The sequence below is a fragment of the Syzygium oleosum genome, unplaced genomic scaffold, assembly GCF_021117445.2.
Source record: "Syzygium oleosum isolate NSW1041296 unplaced genomic scaffold, Sole_v2.1 Sole_v2.46, whole genome shotgun sequence".
In the NCBI taxonomy this organism is placed as follows: domain Eukaryota; kingdom Viridiplantae; phylum Streptophyta; class Magnoliopsida; order Myrtales; family Myrtaceae; genus Syzygium; species Syzygium oleosum.
In genome coordinates, this window is record NW_026607530.1 from 2120119 (window position 1) to 2137166 (window position 17048).

At 39.0% G+C, this 17048-nt stretch overlaps 1 long non-coding RNA gene across 1 annotated transcript; it reads left to right on the plus strand.

Moving 5' to 3' along the window:
- The first annotated feature begins 8976 nt into the window (after nt 1-8976).
- On the plus strand, nt 8977-9533 carry LOC115693955 (uncharacterized). Its single transcript, XR_004007324.2, has 3 exons — nt 8977-9063; nt 9191-9268; nt 9431-9533. It is a non-coding gene; the product is annotated as an uncharacterized LOC115693955 (long non-coding RNA).
- The last annotated feature ends 7515 nt before the right edge of the window (nt 9534-17048 follow it).

The window sequence follows — 17048 nt, forward strand, 5'->3', positions numbered from 1 at the left end:
AGGGGGACCCCAAGCTCACGAAGTAAATGACGAATCCAAATACTTTCAACAACACATTGAGTGACAGCACGATACTCAGCCTCTGTACTAGAACGGGCCACGGTGGGTTGCTTCTTGGCACTCCACGAAACACGATTGGTGCCTAGAAAAACACAAAACCCGGAGGTGGACCGTCTAGTATCGGAGCATCCAGCCCAATCTGCATCCGCATAAGCAGTCAAAGAAGTGGGAGAACACCGCTCAATGAGCAATCCATGGGTGGAGGTGCCAGCTAAATATCGGTATATACGTTTGACGGCCTGGAGATGAGGTAAGCGTGGTTGATGCATGAACTGACTAACCAAATTCACAGCAAACTAATATCTAGTCTTGTCATATATACATACTGTAAAGCACCAACCATTTGTCGATACAACGTCGGAGAAGCGAGAACCTCACCATCATTAGCAGACAATAGAGTCTTCGAAGCTAGAGAAGTAGATACAGGCTTGACCTTAACAAGGTCAAATTTGCGCAAAAGGCTATCAACATACTTGGCTTGAGATAAAAGTGTACCGTCAGAGCGGTGATGAGCCTCAATGCCAAGGAAATAGTGAAGGGGTCCAAGATCTTTCATAGCAAATTCCTGTGAGAGTCGAGTAATCAAAGCTCGTAATAACTCAGGAGTATCACTGGTGACAAGGATATCATCAACATACAACAGAAGATACACACGGCCCCGAGAAGAAGCATAGACGAATAATGAAGGATCGGCCTTACTCGCCATGAAGCCCAAAGATAACAAAAAGCTACTGAAGCGTTGAAACCATGCACGTGGAGCTTGTTTTAAACCGTAGATGGCTTTCTGGAGACGGCACACATGATTCGGAAATTCAGGATGAGAGAAACCGGGAGGTTGGCGCATGTAAACTTCCTCACAAAGAATACCGTGCAAGAAGGCATTCTTGACATCAAGTTGACGTATGGCCCATCCTGAACAAATCGCAATAGAGAGAACAACCCAAATTGTAGTAGGTTTAACGACTGGGCTAAAAGTCTCGTCATAGTCCAGTTCGGCCTGCTGCTTAAATCCCTGTGCAGCGAGGCGAGCTTTGAAGCGTTTCACAGTTTCATCGGATTTTTCCTTAATATTAAAAACCCATTTACAACCGACTAAATTCTTAGAAGAATCAGGTGGTACAAGATCCCACGTGTGATTGGTGACCAAGGCATTCAATTCGTCTGCCATGGCCGCTTTCCAACGTGGGTCAAGAATGGCCTTAGAATAGCAAGTCGGTGTCTCTTCATTAAAAGAATGAGAGAGATTAAAAATTTTCCTTGATTTAGAAATTCCAGATTTTGCACGAGTCTGCATAGGATGAGTCGGAAGAGAGGAAATGGAAGCGGTGGAGCTGGATAGAGATGTAGAGGGGATTTGTGGGTTTGTTATGGGAGGAATTTGGTCGGGAGAGGAGTGAGGTTGAGACATAGTGACTGAGTTAGGAGAGAGGGGAGGTGGAGATGAAAAAGAATTGGAAGCAGATTGAGTAGTACAAGAGGAGGAGAGAGGCAAATTAGGAGGTTGGGTGTGAGAAGAAGAAAGAGGCGGATGAGAAGCTTGAGGGCAAAAGGAAGTAGAAGGAAGAATAGATTGATTGGAGTAAACAAAAAGTGAATAAGGTGATCTAGAACAGTGGGGTACGGAACTATGATTTGAAGGTTTTGTTGAAAAGGGAAAATTCTCCTCATCAAACCGAACATGACAACTGATAAAAACACGACCACTCGACCGATCAAGGCAACGATAGCCTTTGTGATTTGACGCGTACCCAATAAATACACATGGCACAGAATGAGGTGCCAGCTTATGAGAGACACGAGACGGAAGAAAAGGATAACAAACACACCCAAAAACTCGAAAGAAAGAGTAATCAAACTTGAACCCAAATAAACAGTGGAAAGGAGAAATATTAGATAAGACAGGAGTGGGAAGTTGATTAATGGTGTAAACAGCAATGAGAAGAGCATCGACCCAATATGAAGAAGGCATATGAGCATGGATTAATAAGGTTCGAGACATTTCAACTAAGTGTCTATTTTTGCATTCGGATACACCATTTTGAGATGGGGTTTGTGGACAAGAAAAACGTTAAATAATACCATTTTCATGTAAGTATTTTTGGAACGCATTACTGGTATATTCACCTCCCCCATCAGTTTGTAAAAATTTAATTTAGCATTGCATAGATTTTCGATAAAACAACGAAAGCGATGAAAGTGTGTAGGCACTTCAAATTTATTTTTCATGGGAAATACCCAAGTGAACCGAGAATAATCATCAACGAATAACACAAAATATTTGAAACCAGAATTAGATAAAATTGGACTCGTCCATACATCAGAATGAATTACAACTAAAGGAAAGATGCACGATGACTAACAGACTCAAAAGGCAATCGATGAGATTTGCCTACAAGACATGACTCACATGATATCGACTTAGAACTAAAATTGCAAACACGACTCAAAACTTGTTTATTTGGATGGCGAAGACGAGCATGCCAGCGAGTGAGTGAAGCAGAGGAAGCCACGATAGGATGAGAATGAGATGACACCATTGAGTTGGAAATCGGATAAAGACCATGAGAAGAATCAGCTTTGAGAAGAACTTTCCCGGTTTGTTTGTCCTTCAAAGAAAAGGATGAACCATTAAAATCAATGGCACATGAATTTTTATGGCAAAGTTGAGCAACTGGGATAAGATTGCGAGAAAGATTAGGAACATGATAGACGGGAGATAATAGTAAAGATCGAGAACCAATATGTAAAAAGGCTTTACCGACTTGCTTAACAGGCAATAAACGACCATCACCAACCGAGACTTTTGTCAAATCGTAAAAAGGTCTAGGATTTAGGATGTTACCAATATCACTAGTCATGTGTGCCGATGCTCCACTGTCAAGATACCAAGATGAATCAGAGATCTCACCAACCGAGAGAGCTGAGAACGAGTCTGACAGATCAGTAGTGGTAAAAGCATGGTTGAATCGTTGTCGACATTGTAGTGCGGTATGCCCGACTCCGTTACATATTTGACAAGTAAGATGAGGCCTAGATCCGAGAATACCTCCCTGTGTGAAAGGGGGAACATAGGGCTTCGAACCACCACGAGACCGACCAAAGGAGGTGGATGAGGCATAGGGAGCCGATAATGATTGCGAAACGAACCGATCATAGGAAGATTGCCAATTCGATTTATCACGCAAGAATCGTCCACCTTGTCCCCGACCAGATCTATGACCTCTAGAATTACGTCCACCTCGAGATCCTCGAAACGGTGGACTGGGTGAAGTGGTGTGACCAATCAAAGCATGATGAATATCAGATGAAGATGATTCATTGGATTTTAGGAGAAATCGTTCTTCTTGGATGAGGAGACGTGACCGCAGATCACCAAAGGAGAGAATTGTAGGGCCGTTTGTGACCATAGTGACAAAAAGATCATACTCAGATGGGAGCCCATTGAGGGCTTGAATCACCAAGTCCTTGTCAGAGACGGAGCAATTGATTGCGGTGAGAGAGTCCGCAATTGACTTCAGATGCTGGAGATAATCAGACATTGACTAATTGGGTTTCTTCATAGTATTCTGAAAATCCAATTTTAGTCCAATTTCCTTGGCCGCGCAGCGATCAGTAAAACGTTGTCTTAGAGCAAGCCAAATCTCCCGAGATGTTTGAAGGTCGTGAACTTCACGGAAAATTCGACCGTGAGGGTCGAATTGATCAAACTACGAACACATTGATCTGTCTTCACCCAGGTGGAATAGGAAGTATTGACCACTACAGTGCCAGTCTGATCATTAATAAGCTTCGACGGACATGGAAAAGAACCATCCACATAGCCCAGCAGATCGTTACAGATTAAAATAGATTCAAACTGAGATTTCCACATAAGATAATTGTTTGCATCGAGTTTGATGGGGACGAGACTTGTGATGTTGGGAAGAACAAGCGACGGCGAGGATGATTGCACAGCCATAATTTGAGTAGCAGCAGAGATTGGAGCAGCAGTGAAGAGTGAAGAAGAGGGGAAAGTGGGCGCAATATTATCGGGAGGCAATGGGAAATTGGGATTAACAGAAAAAGAAGATGGTGGGTAAAGAGATGAAAGAGAAGAAGAAAAATTAAAAGATGTATTGAATATTGTTGAGATAGTAATTGCAGCAAAGGAAGTGTTGATTTGGGGTAGAGATGTTGAAGAATTCGATTTGTTTTCCTACTCTAATACCATGTTGATGTTTAGAGTTAGAGAGAAAATAATGACAAAGTGTTTATGGTGGCTCAACCTCAATTAGGGTTGTATGATATGTATTTATAGGAGTGACTAATTACAGAAAGGGTACAGATAGAAGCATAATTACATAAATACCCCATAATACATATAAATTACACATTAATAATTAGTTCATATAATTGCAAGCATTAATGAAATTTTGTTCTATTACTATGCATGTGTTTCAAGTTTGCCTTGTCTTGGCCATTTTTGTACCATGCATTGTGATTGCATTCAGGTTTAGGTCCCCCAATGAAAAATATTTATGGGTCTATGCTCAACTTATATGATTTTCCCCTCATTTTTATCATGTGATATAGGAGCTATAGACCATGCATCTTCTTAATGTGATCGTTGCCCTGAATGTTGTCATCTCGCATGTTCACATAAATGCTACGAATTGGACACGTAGTTGTCGCGCCGTGCTTTCGTACGCTTTAGAGGTACTTTTGTATAAAGGTCTCTCTCAGACCGTCCCTCACGAGACAGCGGGGGTTTATTATCTTATTTAGCCTGAATTTTGATTTGGAGTTGCCACTAGTCATTATTGATAGGTCGACTAGAAACCTAATCGGGGTATGGAAGAAATACCACGATTCTGCAAACCAGATATTCTGAGTAAGAGACTTGGTTACGTTAACAATCCCAACTTGAGATCATTAACGCTTTTTCAGTTCCTAGAACGTTACTATGTGTCTATCGTGTCACGCAAGTTTCCGAGGCCTATCCACTAATCCTAACCATTCTAATCGTGAAAAATCAATTAATCATGAATTAAAGGCGCAATCAATTGCAATCAAGCAAAACAATCCTAATTTGGTTTCTACAAATGAAATTCAATCAAAGCACCCAAATCCTAGTGAAGCCTTAGAGGATTGTTCATTTTATGGTTTGTGTCATTTTAGAGTTTTAGGGTATTTTTAGGGATAAAAACCCCTAAACTTAGGATTTTCTGAAAATGCCATTTAGGCACTTCCAAAAATTCAAATTTCACTTGCAATGGTTGGCTACAGTGTTTTTGAAGCATTCTGTGAATTTTTGGAATTTTTGATTTTTTTTCGGAAAATGTTTTATTTGAGAATTTTCATTTACCGAGAAATCATTTTTTTGGGTTTTCTGAAATTTTTCTTGAAATTTTTGAAATTTGAAATTTTTTTTGTGGATTTTTGAAATTTTCAAATTTTTATGAGGATTTTCTGAATTTTTCTGATTTTTATTAAATTTCGGAAAATTTTTTTTAGTTCTGTGAATTTCTCAAATTTTCTGAATTTTTGATTTTTTATGGATTTTTCTCGATTTTTTATTTTTTATTTGATTTTCTGGATTTTTTTAAAAAATATTTTCTGATTTTTATGATTTTTTAAAAATTTTCCCGCCGAAGGAATCGGACCGGGTCGAACCTTCTACGACAGCCAGAGATTCTCCAGCTGTCCGTCGAGTTTAACACGTGCTATATTGATCGGGGGAGATCGTTCAAGTCATGGGCGCGAAAATATTTTTGTTGGGTTCATTGTGCATTCTGCAAACTGGGTGAAGGGGATGATTGACCCGGGTCAGGTCGACCCGGCAGACCCGGGTTGGTCTAAAATTTCAAATTAAGCTCGATCTTGACTAAAATTTTCAAACTAAACATAAAAATTGAATTCCCCATAACATTTTACACCCAAATGTGTGATTTTTCTTAATTTTTGTCATGATCATATCCAAGATTTTCAAATTTTTGTATTAGGGTTTGTTGACACCTGAATTTTCGTCGACTATCCAAGCATCCATTTCTTTTGCAAAATTATAAAAATAGAAATTTTCAAAAAAACAAATAAAAGATCGTCGATTTAATTCAGCCCATTTGGGCCTAATTCATTCGTTGGCCCATTCTTTTTTTCAATTTTGCTTTACAGCCCAGCCTTTCTTTCACTTTATTTCTTTTCCGCCCATTTAGCTTACGGAAGTCCGGCCCATTGGCTCTTTTCCCACCTCCACCTTGCGCTCTCTTTTGTGAGCAAAGGAACAAGAAGGTGACGAAGAGGGACAGTGACGAACGCCCATCGTCCGTGAGCGAACTGGAGGTGACCAAAGCAAATCCGATGGAGCTTCTAGAAGAAGAGATGAGCTGGCATGTCTGTTAGAAATAACAACCCGAGAGGATGGGGGGCGCAGGATAAGAAAGTGGTGAAAAACAGATACAGAGGGGAAGAATCAGAAGAACATTCGCCGGAGAAGGGTTTTTGGAGGAGGGAGCGTTCGGTTCTTCTACTCGCATAGAGGAATCCGGCAAACCTCTTCCCCTTCTCCCGTCGTTTATTCACCGTCGCCGGAAAAGGATCTCAGTTAATCGGCATTTCGGATTCGCGAGGTACCACTGTTCGTCGCTTCAGACGTACGAGCCATCCTTCTTCCATCGTCTGTTCACCATCGCCGGAGAACAATTGCCGTGAATCACGGTTTCGGATACATGAGATACCGTAGTTCGTTACTTGGGAAGTGCGAGTCGGTATTGTTCGTCACTGTTTAGCCGCACCAGAGGAATCCCAGACCTGTCGCGTTCCTGTTCGAAGACGATCGTGAAGACTTCACGCTGCTTTCAAACCAGGTAAGACTTCTCTCTCGTATATGTACTGTTTTGGCCGAGAGAACTTGATTCGATTGTCGAGTTTGTGTGAAAATCTGATGGAATAAGGCATATTTGTTGTAGAATAACATGATTTAGGCATCTGCACATCACTTCTTGATTGAGAATCATATCGGAATCGAATCAGAATCTCGTTTTCCAGATAGCATGTTAACTGTTCGACTAAATGTCTAGGAGAGGCACCAAATCTGTTAACTTGTAAAATCATTACTTTGGAAGCTCGATTCGTTCTAGTATTGATCTTGACATCAAGTTATCTTTGTTTTTCTTTGATTTTGATGGCATATGCACCATTTGTTCGAGTCGGCCATTAATGGAACCTTCAACGGAGATTCATTCCCCTTTCGCCGGAGTGTTGCCAGCGGTTAGAGGCCGCTCTAGTCAGTTCATTTCTCATTCTTTGATGTGTATATACGTGTTCTGTGTGCTAGAATTGATAAAGTTTTAGTATATACGATTTTTGAGTTTGAGAATCTCTCGCCGGAGTTGGTCCAATTGATAAATTATACGATTTTAGCGTCATAGAATAGATTGGTGGTGGTCGAAGTGTTGGTATGATGTTCTTTTTTGTGAAGCTCAGTGAAGGTATGAGAAAGATGAACTTTCAAAGAAGACGTCGAGGAAGAAGACGATGCAGAGGGGAAGACCAAAAGGAAATAAAAATAATAAAGAAAAAGAAATAGAAAATAATAAAAGGTGAGGGCGTGAAGAAAAGGAGAAAATATTGGGTAGGACTGTCTCGCCACGTCATCGGTGAGACAGTCCACCCAGATCGCGACACGTGGACTTTGGGACCCACTCGTCAGAAATATTCAAAAACCCCGTTCCCCGCTCTCTCCGTTTGCTTGTCCATTACTGCCTCGAAAACACGAACAGCTTGGTTTCTCTCTCGATCTCGATCTCTCCCTCCGTCCCTATTGACGACCGAAAAGGCACCGCGCTCTGCTCTCTCCCTTCCTCCTTCGCTCTGCTTTGTCTCTCTGTCCCTCTTGGCGACCTCGCCTCCTTTGCTCGAAGGTCGACCCCTTTTTGTCGTCTGTGTCCGACTCAGGTTAGGGTTTTTTCCCCTCTTTCTCGAAGCAAACCATCTCCTCTCTCGCTCCGTCTCTCTTCACGTCCCCTCTTTCTCAGGAATTTCAAGGAACCAAAAGTGCCGGTGTCTTTCTTCGCGACCAAATAAGCAGCGGCCTCCACCGTCGCCTCGAGGAGCCCATCGGCTACTCCGGCGCGTTGTCTCCGTCTGACAGAGCGAAGATCTGCTCTGGAGGTTAGAGTTTTCCTCCTCTTTCGCGCTTATATTTGTTGGGGTTTGGGGGAATCAACCTATATTTGTTTGATTATATGATGTCTGCAGTTCTCTGGATAGTTGATTTGACTGTCCATTCAATTCTCGAGGAAAAATCGCATTCCTTCATTTTCTGGTGACCTTTCGGGAACAAGCGACGGCGAAGATGTCTTTAAATGGATGTTTTGTTAGTGGGTGATGATTTGTGTGATTGTCTACTCGTATGAGGATGGATAGAAAAAATGCACTCTACGTGTTTGTGTAAATTCAGCTTCTAGTTCACAATCAGCGTCCTCTAATTTGACTTGAGGCTTACGGGTCTCGTCATTTTTATTTGCTTGAGTTGATTTTGTACTGTTTTGTGTCGTAAAACCAGGTTAATGAGAAGGATGTACTCTATTAAAGTAATTTGCCATTTCTTTACTGTAGCTAATATTTGTTCTTTCCATGCAGGTGGTTGCTTTTGCTACATTTTTGAACCATCAATCAGCAATAGCAGCATGGCATGCCTTGAATGTGAGTGCCATTTTCATTTGTTGTGTATTTTTGTACTTGCCAACTTCCAATGGATGGTATTTTTTGCCGACTTCACGTTAGATAACGCAATTCCCAAATACCACTTGTCTTTTGTTAGTACGTAGGAATGATGATTAACTTGTATTGGATTGCCTTGCTGAAAATTGTTGTCTGTTTAGTAATCAGATTGTTTTATGCCTTGTGTTTTATACCGCAATTCATCTGGATGATGCATATAGGGCGTCAAATTCGATCCGCAAACTGGATCCACTTTGCATATAGAGCTAGCCAGATCAAATTCAAGGCGCAAACGTAAACCGGGTGAGCTTTTGTGTGTCGCATATTTTTTCTTGAGTATGGTTTGCTGTTTTTGCTACTTTTCATGGTGATATTCCTTTCTTCATTAGAGGGTCATCTATCGTTTTTTTATTTCTTTTCGTCGGCACAGGTAGTGGACCTTATGTTGTTATAGATAACAAAAGTAACGAGGCATCAAATGCACGAGAACCTTCAAGCAATGATGATGGTAAATGCCCCTTTAGTTTCTCGTTACTATGTCTCTTTTGCATTAGGCTGTCCATTTTGTCCTTAAAATGTAACCTTGTGTCCTAATGGGAGGTGGAGGTTCTACTGCTGGAGCTTGATTCTATTGCTCACTAGATTATCCTGTATATGCTTGTCCATTCAGGAGACTCTGAATCAGCAGATCCATCTGAGGAAGATAATCATGAATCCGGCAACGAGGATGATTCAGAGACTGCAAAAAGGTTGGAAGCGCTCAAGCATCGCAGTGTTTGCCTTTAACATGTCGATCTTTTAATATTTAGTTAAAGGATCTGGCTAGCACCAGACATGTTCATTTTGTTGCCTTTAACATGTTCATTTTTGGTGGTTTAGTTCGATGGCAGGTTGAGTTTTACATGAGCAGCCAGCTTCGAAAGGATTGAAGAAGTGAATGAACTAATAGAAGTTCTTGGCTGTGAGCCCATCAGAGTCAGAAAGATCAAAGGAGACAGAGTTAGAAAGATCAAAGGAGACAGAAAGCCAATAGTTTCTGGTAAGTACCTATTAATTGCTAGCTTTCATTTGTTTCTTTTTCAGGCGCATTGGTACCTTCATATTGTGGAGGAAACTTCAACCATAAACTGAAAAAAAAAAAGGAACCGAATTAGTCTTCAAATGTGGTGTGAAGTGTGAACTGCAGCTTTCAGAGCAAAGCTTTGTGGTTTGATCTGTATAGTTCTAATTTTAGACTGAAGCGCTTGATGGTCACACTGATTATTCCAGTATTCTGTCAAGTATGGGAAAATGTCGTGAAATATGCTGGATTAGTTCGGTGGGCTTTTCTTTCTATAGAAAGTGGTTTTGTTTATGTGGATTGAGGATCTCGCCATATGGACAACTGTTGAGAAAACTCCTATTGATTTTGAAGTTGACAAAACCTTCCAATTTATTGTAAATCTGATACTTATTCTGAACTAATTTATTCCAGGTATGTATATTCTGGAAGCTCAGAAGGAAGTTATTCAGACTTTACAAGCTGTCAAATACCTTATTGAAGACCCACATAATCTTAGTTCTCAGATTCATACGCAAATTTAGTCAGATGCAGACGAAGAAATTATTCAGACGCAGACGCAGAAGTTTTTCAGATGCAGACGCAGAATTTCTTCAAACGCAGACGCAGAATTCAAAACCAAACATAACAGTTAGTGATTCGGTATGGATTTCACAGTAGGAAAGTTTTGATTGTTTCAATCTAAGGCAATAATTGATTGACAATCAAATACTTCGACAAGTATGCATTACAACAAATAAAACTCTACTTATGGAAACTAAGATTCTGATTGTATGGGCGACCAGAATCAGCGGGATTCAGAATCTGTCATCCAACGGCTACTCAATCCTTATTATACAAATCTGTCCAAGGTGAAGATTGGAAGATGATCCTCTAATAGCTGTCTAACGGCTAGTTTGGAAGTAGAGGAGTATTTAAGGAGATCAACGAGCAGCAAAAGGAAGAACAGAATCAAGAGTCAACAAGTCCAAAGTCTGAGTATACTCCGATCATTCTTTACTTGTCTTGCTGAGCCAAAAATTAAGATCTTGAGGGATACTTTGTAAGGGTGATTATGTGAGATAGAGAGTCCTATCATACACAAGAGTGCTATCACTCTAAAGCTGTAATTCTTCATTGATTACATAGTGAAATCTAGCCGGTAGGCTGTCAACGTGGGAGAGTGGACGTAGGCTTACCATAAGCCGAATCACTATAAACTTGTGTGCAGATTTTCTATCCCTTATATTTTATTTTACATTCTGCACATCAAGAGCACCGTCTATACAATCTGTCTTGAATCTGAATTTTATTCAGATTCATCTGTGATTTTTCATTTCCGCATAAAAATATAAAAATTGTTTAAGATCACCTATTCAACCCCCCTCTAGGTGATCCTTGCTAGCTACATCAATTGGTATCAGAGCGGGTTGCTCATTCATTAAAGTGTTTTACTTCTGAGCTAACGATCTAAATGGTTAGCTTGAGTGCTCCAGGTCTTATTGAAGGTCAAAGCAACAACAGACCACCATATTTCGATGGCAAGGAATATAGTGTCTGGAAGAATAAGATGAAAGCATTCATAAAGTCAATTGATCACATGCAATGGGATGTCATCATCAGATGAGTCAATCCAAAATCTTCTGATTCAAAAGAAAAGGCAGATGCTAGCAAAGCAGCAGATCCTCCATTATCTCAAATTGAGATATCCAAAAGAGAAACCTTATATTCCAAAGCAATTTATTCTTTATATTGTGCCTTATCTCCTATTGAATATAAAAAAATTGCTGCTTGTGAATCAGCTAAGGAAATCTGGGATACGCTCTACATTACTAATGAAGGAACAGATCGAGCCAAGGAAACTCAAATCAATCTTCTGCTTGGTCAATATGAATCCTTCAAAATGAAACCTGAAGAATCAATTGCTGATATGTATGACAGGTTTACTGACATAGTAAACGGTCTTGCATATCAAGGACAACCGATCCCAGATGCAATGAAAGTCAACAAACTTCTGAGAGGACTGACAATGAAGTGGGATAATATCAAAACATCTCTTCGAGAGACACAGAGGATCAAGCCTCTATCAGTAAATGAGTTGATTGGAACTCTTCAATCATATGAGATTGAGCATCGGAATGAGGAGAATGAATCCAGAGGTAATAAGTCAATTGCATTAAAAATTAACATTGATTCTGATGCAGATTCTGAAGATGAAGATGTTGACGATGAAGAACTAGCTCTCTTCGTAAAGAAGTATAAGAAGATGAAGATCAAACGAAGAAACCTCAAAGGGAAGAAGCCTTTTGAGAAAAAGAAGTCTATTGATGAAACAGAGAGATCAAAGGACGTAATATGCTTTCAATGTAGGAAACGTGGACATATTAAGCCTAATTGTCCACTTCTGAAAAAGAAGACCAAATTTGATAAAGCAAATAAGGCCTTAAAGGCAGAAACCTGTAGTGATACAGAGTGCGAAGACAGTGATGAAAATATCTCAAATTTCTGTCTAATGGCTAAGTCAGACTCAGACTCAGACTCGGATTCAAACTCTGTTCCTAAAGTGAAAATTGAGGTAAAGCACTCTGATATGCCTATTGAAGTATCAAATTATATTGATGAATTATGTTTTGAATTTAAAACTGCTCTTAGAAGAATCTCTTCTTTGAAAAAGGAAAATTCATCACTGAGGCAACAGGATGTTTCTCAAAAAGAAAAAATCGATTTCCTTAAAAAGGAATTTCATCAAATCAAGGAAAGTCGAGATTTTCTTTCCAAAGAAAATGCTATTTTGAGAAAGGAAGTTTCAGAAATTACTTTCAAGTTTTCAAAAGGTTCAGAAACCTTGAAGCATATCATTTCTATCCAAATTCCTTACTGTAATAAATCTGGTCTCGGGTTTGTGAAGGAAAGTGACAGCTTGATTGATTTTCCAAAGGTCAAGGAGAGATTAAAACAAAGACCTCCTCGATAAGCTTACAAAAATCATTTCAAAAGGAATTTTGTAAAACCTGTTAGCCGAAGTGCACTCAGGTGCTCAAAATGTGAAGATCAACAACATTTTGAGAATGAATGTCCTAAGGTCTGGAGACCTATTCGAAGAGACTTTGTTAAGACAGCCTATACTAATCCTCAAGGACCCAAAAAAATTTGGGTATCAAAGAAAACTTGAGATGTGATTTTTGCAGGTTACCACGAAGAGAAAAAGGAAGTGGTACCTAGACAGTGGATGCTCTAGACACATGACAGGAGATCCAAGCATATTCGTTGATCTACAAAGTCTGAATGGTGGAAAAGTTTCCTTTGGAGGAAATAACAAAGGAAAAATAGTTGGCAAAGGAACGGTTGAAATTGGAGGACTCACAATCAATGATGTTTCATTGGTAAAAGGACTCAACTACAACTTAATAAGCATAAGCCAACTATGTGATACAGGATTCAGAATCAACTCTCAAGAAGATACATGCTCAGGAACAAGCAAAGGTTCTTCTCAAACATTCACAGGGAGAAGACATGGCAACATTTATCTTCTAGATGTCAATCCAAATTCCACTCATTGCTTGATCTCAATCAAAGAGGATGAAGATCTATGGCACAGAAGATTGGGGCATATCAATATGAAACAAATCTCAAAGATCTAAACAAGAAACTGGTTCGAGGTCTGCCAGATTTGAAATACAAGAAAACGGAGTTATGCAATGCCTGCACTTTAGGAAAATAAGTAAGAAGTTCTTTTAAATCTATACATCATGTTTCCACTGATCGTGCCTTGCAGCTTCTTCATATGGATCTATTTGGACCAACCAGAACACAAAGTATTGGTGGTAAGAAATATTGTTTAGTTATCGTTGATGACTTCACAAGATTTACATGGGTGTTCTTTCTTACTCATAAAAATGAAGCATTTTTATATTTTTCAAAATTTGCAAAAAGAGTTCAGAATGAAAAGGGCTATACCATTTCCTGCATTAAAACTGATCATGGGGCAGAATTTGAAAATCAAAGCTTTTCAGATTTTTGTGAGGAAAATGGCTTTCAACACAATTTTTCTACTCCATATACACCAGAACAAAATGGTGTTGTGGAAAGGAAAAATCGTTTTTTGCAAGAAATTGCAAGAACTCTGTTGATTGAAAGCAAGATTCATTTTCATTTCTGGGCAGATGCAATTTTTACAGCATGTTATATCATTAACAGAGTTTTTCTCAGACCCATTCTTGAGAAAACCTCCTATGAGCTTTACAAAGGTAGAAAGCCCAGTATCTCATATTTTTGTGTGTTTGGTTGTAAATGCTTTATTCTCAAAAATCCAAATAACCGCACTGGCAAGTTTGATGAGAAAGCAGATGAAGGACTCTTCCTTGGATATTCTACTACAAGTAAAGCATACAGAGTCTTCAATAAGAAGTCTCAGACCGTGGAAGAAACAATGAATGTAAAGTTTGAAGAAAATATTCAGACTCACAAAGATGAATCTGAACTATCTTCCAACATTCAAGAATCATCAGATGCTCAACAAGAATTTTCAGAGATTGTCGAATTCACAGAAGAAGGAAAAGAAGATACAATCGAGACTCAATCAGAACCTTCAGAGTCTGATAATGTTCAGAAGAAAAAATTTGACAGAAACTGGAAACATAAATCCAGTCATTCGAAGAACCTCATCATTGGAGAAATAGAATATGGTATCAAGACTCGATCCAAACACAAGGAGAACATCAGCAACTTGGCCTTGATATCAGAAATAGAACCAAAAGAAGTTGGTGAAGCATTATCAAATGAAAGCTAGATCGAAGCTATGTAGGAGGAACTTCAGCAGTTTAGAATCAATAAAGTATGGGAGCTTGTGCCAAGACCCAAAAATCATCCGGTCATTGGAACAAAGTGGGTATTCAGAAACAAACTGGATGACAAAGGAAAAGTTACAAAAAACAAAGCAAGATTGGTAGCAAAAGGCTATTCACAAGAAGAAGGCATAGATTATGATGAAACATATACACCAGTTGCCAGGTTAGAAGCCATTAGGCTACTATTAGCTTATGCTTGTTTCCATAACTTTAAACTGTTTCAGATGGACGTGAAAAGTGCCTTCCTAAATGGATTTATTAAAGAAGAAGTATATGTGGAACAACCACCAGGCTTTGAATAACCAAGAAAGACTGATTATGTCTATAAACTCAAAAAGGTTATCTGTGGTCTGAAACAAGCACCTCGTGCTTGGTATGAGAGGTTAAGTACCTTCCTTCTGCAAAATGACTTCACAAAAGGTAAGGTTGATACAACTTTATTCATCAAAAGAAAAGGTAATGCTTGTTCAAATTTATGTTGATGATATCATCTTTGGATCCTCTAACGAACTACTGTGCAAAGAATTTTCAAAGAATATGCAGAATGAGTTCGAGATGAGTATGATGGGCGAGCTAACATTCTTTCTTGGTCTACAAGTGAAACAAACCAAAGATGGTACATTCATTTGCTAAGAGAAGTATGCAAAGGAGATTGTCAAGAAGTTTGGATTGCAGAATTGTAAGAAAACAGACATTCCCATGTCTCATTCATCCAAACTGGACAAAGATGAAAATGGTAAAAAGGTTGATCAGAAGGTATATAGAAGCATGATAGGTTCATTACTGTATCTTACTCCATCTAAACCTGACATACTTTTTAGTATGTATGTGTGCAAGATTTCAATCAGACCCAAGAGAATCACATTATTCTGCAGTTAAGAAGATAATCAAATACATTGGAACTTATCCAATGTTAGGTCTTTGGTATTCCAAAGATTCAGATTTTACTCTTACTGGTTATTCTGATGCTGATTTAGCTGGATGTAAAGTGGACAAGAAAAGTACTACAGGTACATGTCAACTGCTTGGAAATATGTTGGTATCGTGGTACTCAAAGAAGCAAAATACAGTCGCACTTTCAACAGCAGAAGCAGAATATGTAGCCTTGGAAAGTTGCTGTGCACAGATTCTGTGGATAAAGCAGCAGTTGCGAGACTTTGCCATTGAAAATTCAAGTGTTGCAATCAAATGTGACAACACAAGTACTATTAATTTGACCAAAAATCCAATTCTTCACTCTCGTGCAAAGCATATTGAAATCAACCATCATTTCATTCGAGATCATGTTCAAAATGGTAATGTGAATTTTCAATTCATTGATTCTAAGAATCAATTAGCTGATATATTCACAAAACCTCTTGATAAGTCATCATTTGAATATATTAGAAATAAACTATGCATTTCTTATCCATTTTAGTAAAGTATCTGTTAGACAGGAATTTTTCAGACTCAAGTATTCTCAGTCTGAATGTCTTTCTCAGACTCATAAAGAAAGGTACGTTCATATTTCAAATTTTGGCGGGTATATTTTTGGCATTTTTGATAGGATATTTTCATATTTGTCAGTTTTGGAAGCAAATCAGGTACGTATCCTAATTTTTCTGATAAATTGTGCTTAAAATATTATTTTGACTTTGTCGTGTTCATTTATGCTTCAAAAAGCATATTACCTTCCTACATGTTCGGGTTTACTTTTTATATTGTCTAAAAATGATTTCTCTTTCCAAAACCTATCTTTTTCGTTTATAAACCTCTTCATGTCTTTTCAAAACCCTATCAGTACGATCTTTCCTCTCAAAACCCTTCCGATATTCAGAGACTCTCCTCTTTTTCCTTCTCTAAAGATCGAACATTTCTGCTAAAAAAGCAATCAAAATGCCTTTCAAGAGAAGATCTTCACGCATTCTCAACCAAGACTCCAAATCTACTGCACCGGCGGAGTATATGGAGATTTCAGATATAGAGTCGGACCATCATGAAGACCCTTCTGAAGCGACACCACCTCAGCGATCGTCGCCACCAAAATCGTCCGGTAAAACTGATTTTCGGTACCGAAGCATCAAACTTGTATGGGAAGTTTATCAAAGGTTGAAAAGGAATAATGCTTCAGCGTCGATCCTTCATGAGTGTCTGAAAGACAATGATTTTCATTTTGAAGAACATCTTGTGGAAAGTTATTCTCTTTTTTGCTCTAAAACTGAACAAGATCAAGCCAGCTCTACCCCAAAAGAGCCTTCTTCCAGAAAAGGCAAGGAGAAAGTCGGAGAAACTTCCACTCCTTCTGAAAAAAAATCTGTTCATATAACCCCTAAGTCCACTAGTGCCTCAAAATTTGTTGTTCCTGATGATGATGCTCGATTTTTTGATATTGTTGAGATGAAGGTGGGAATAACATCTGGTTT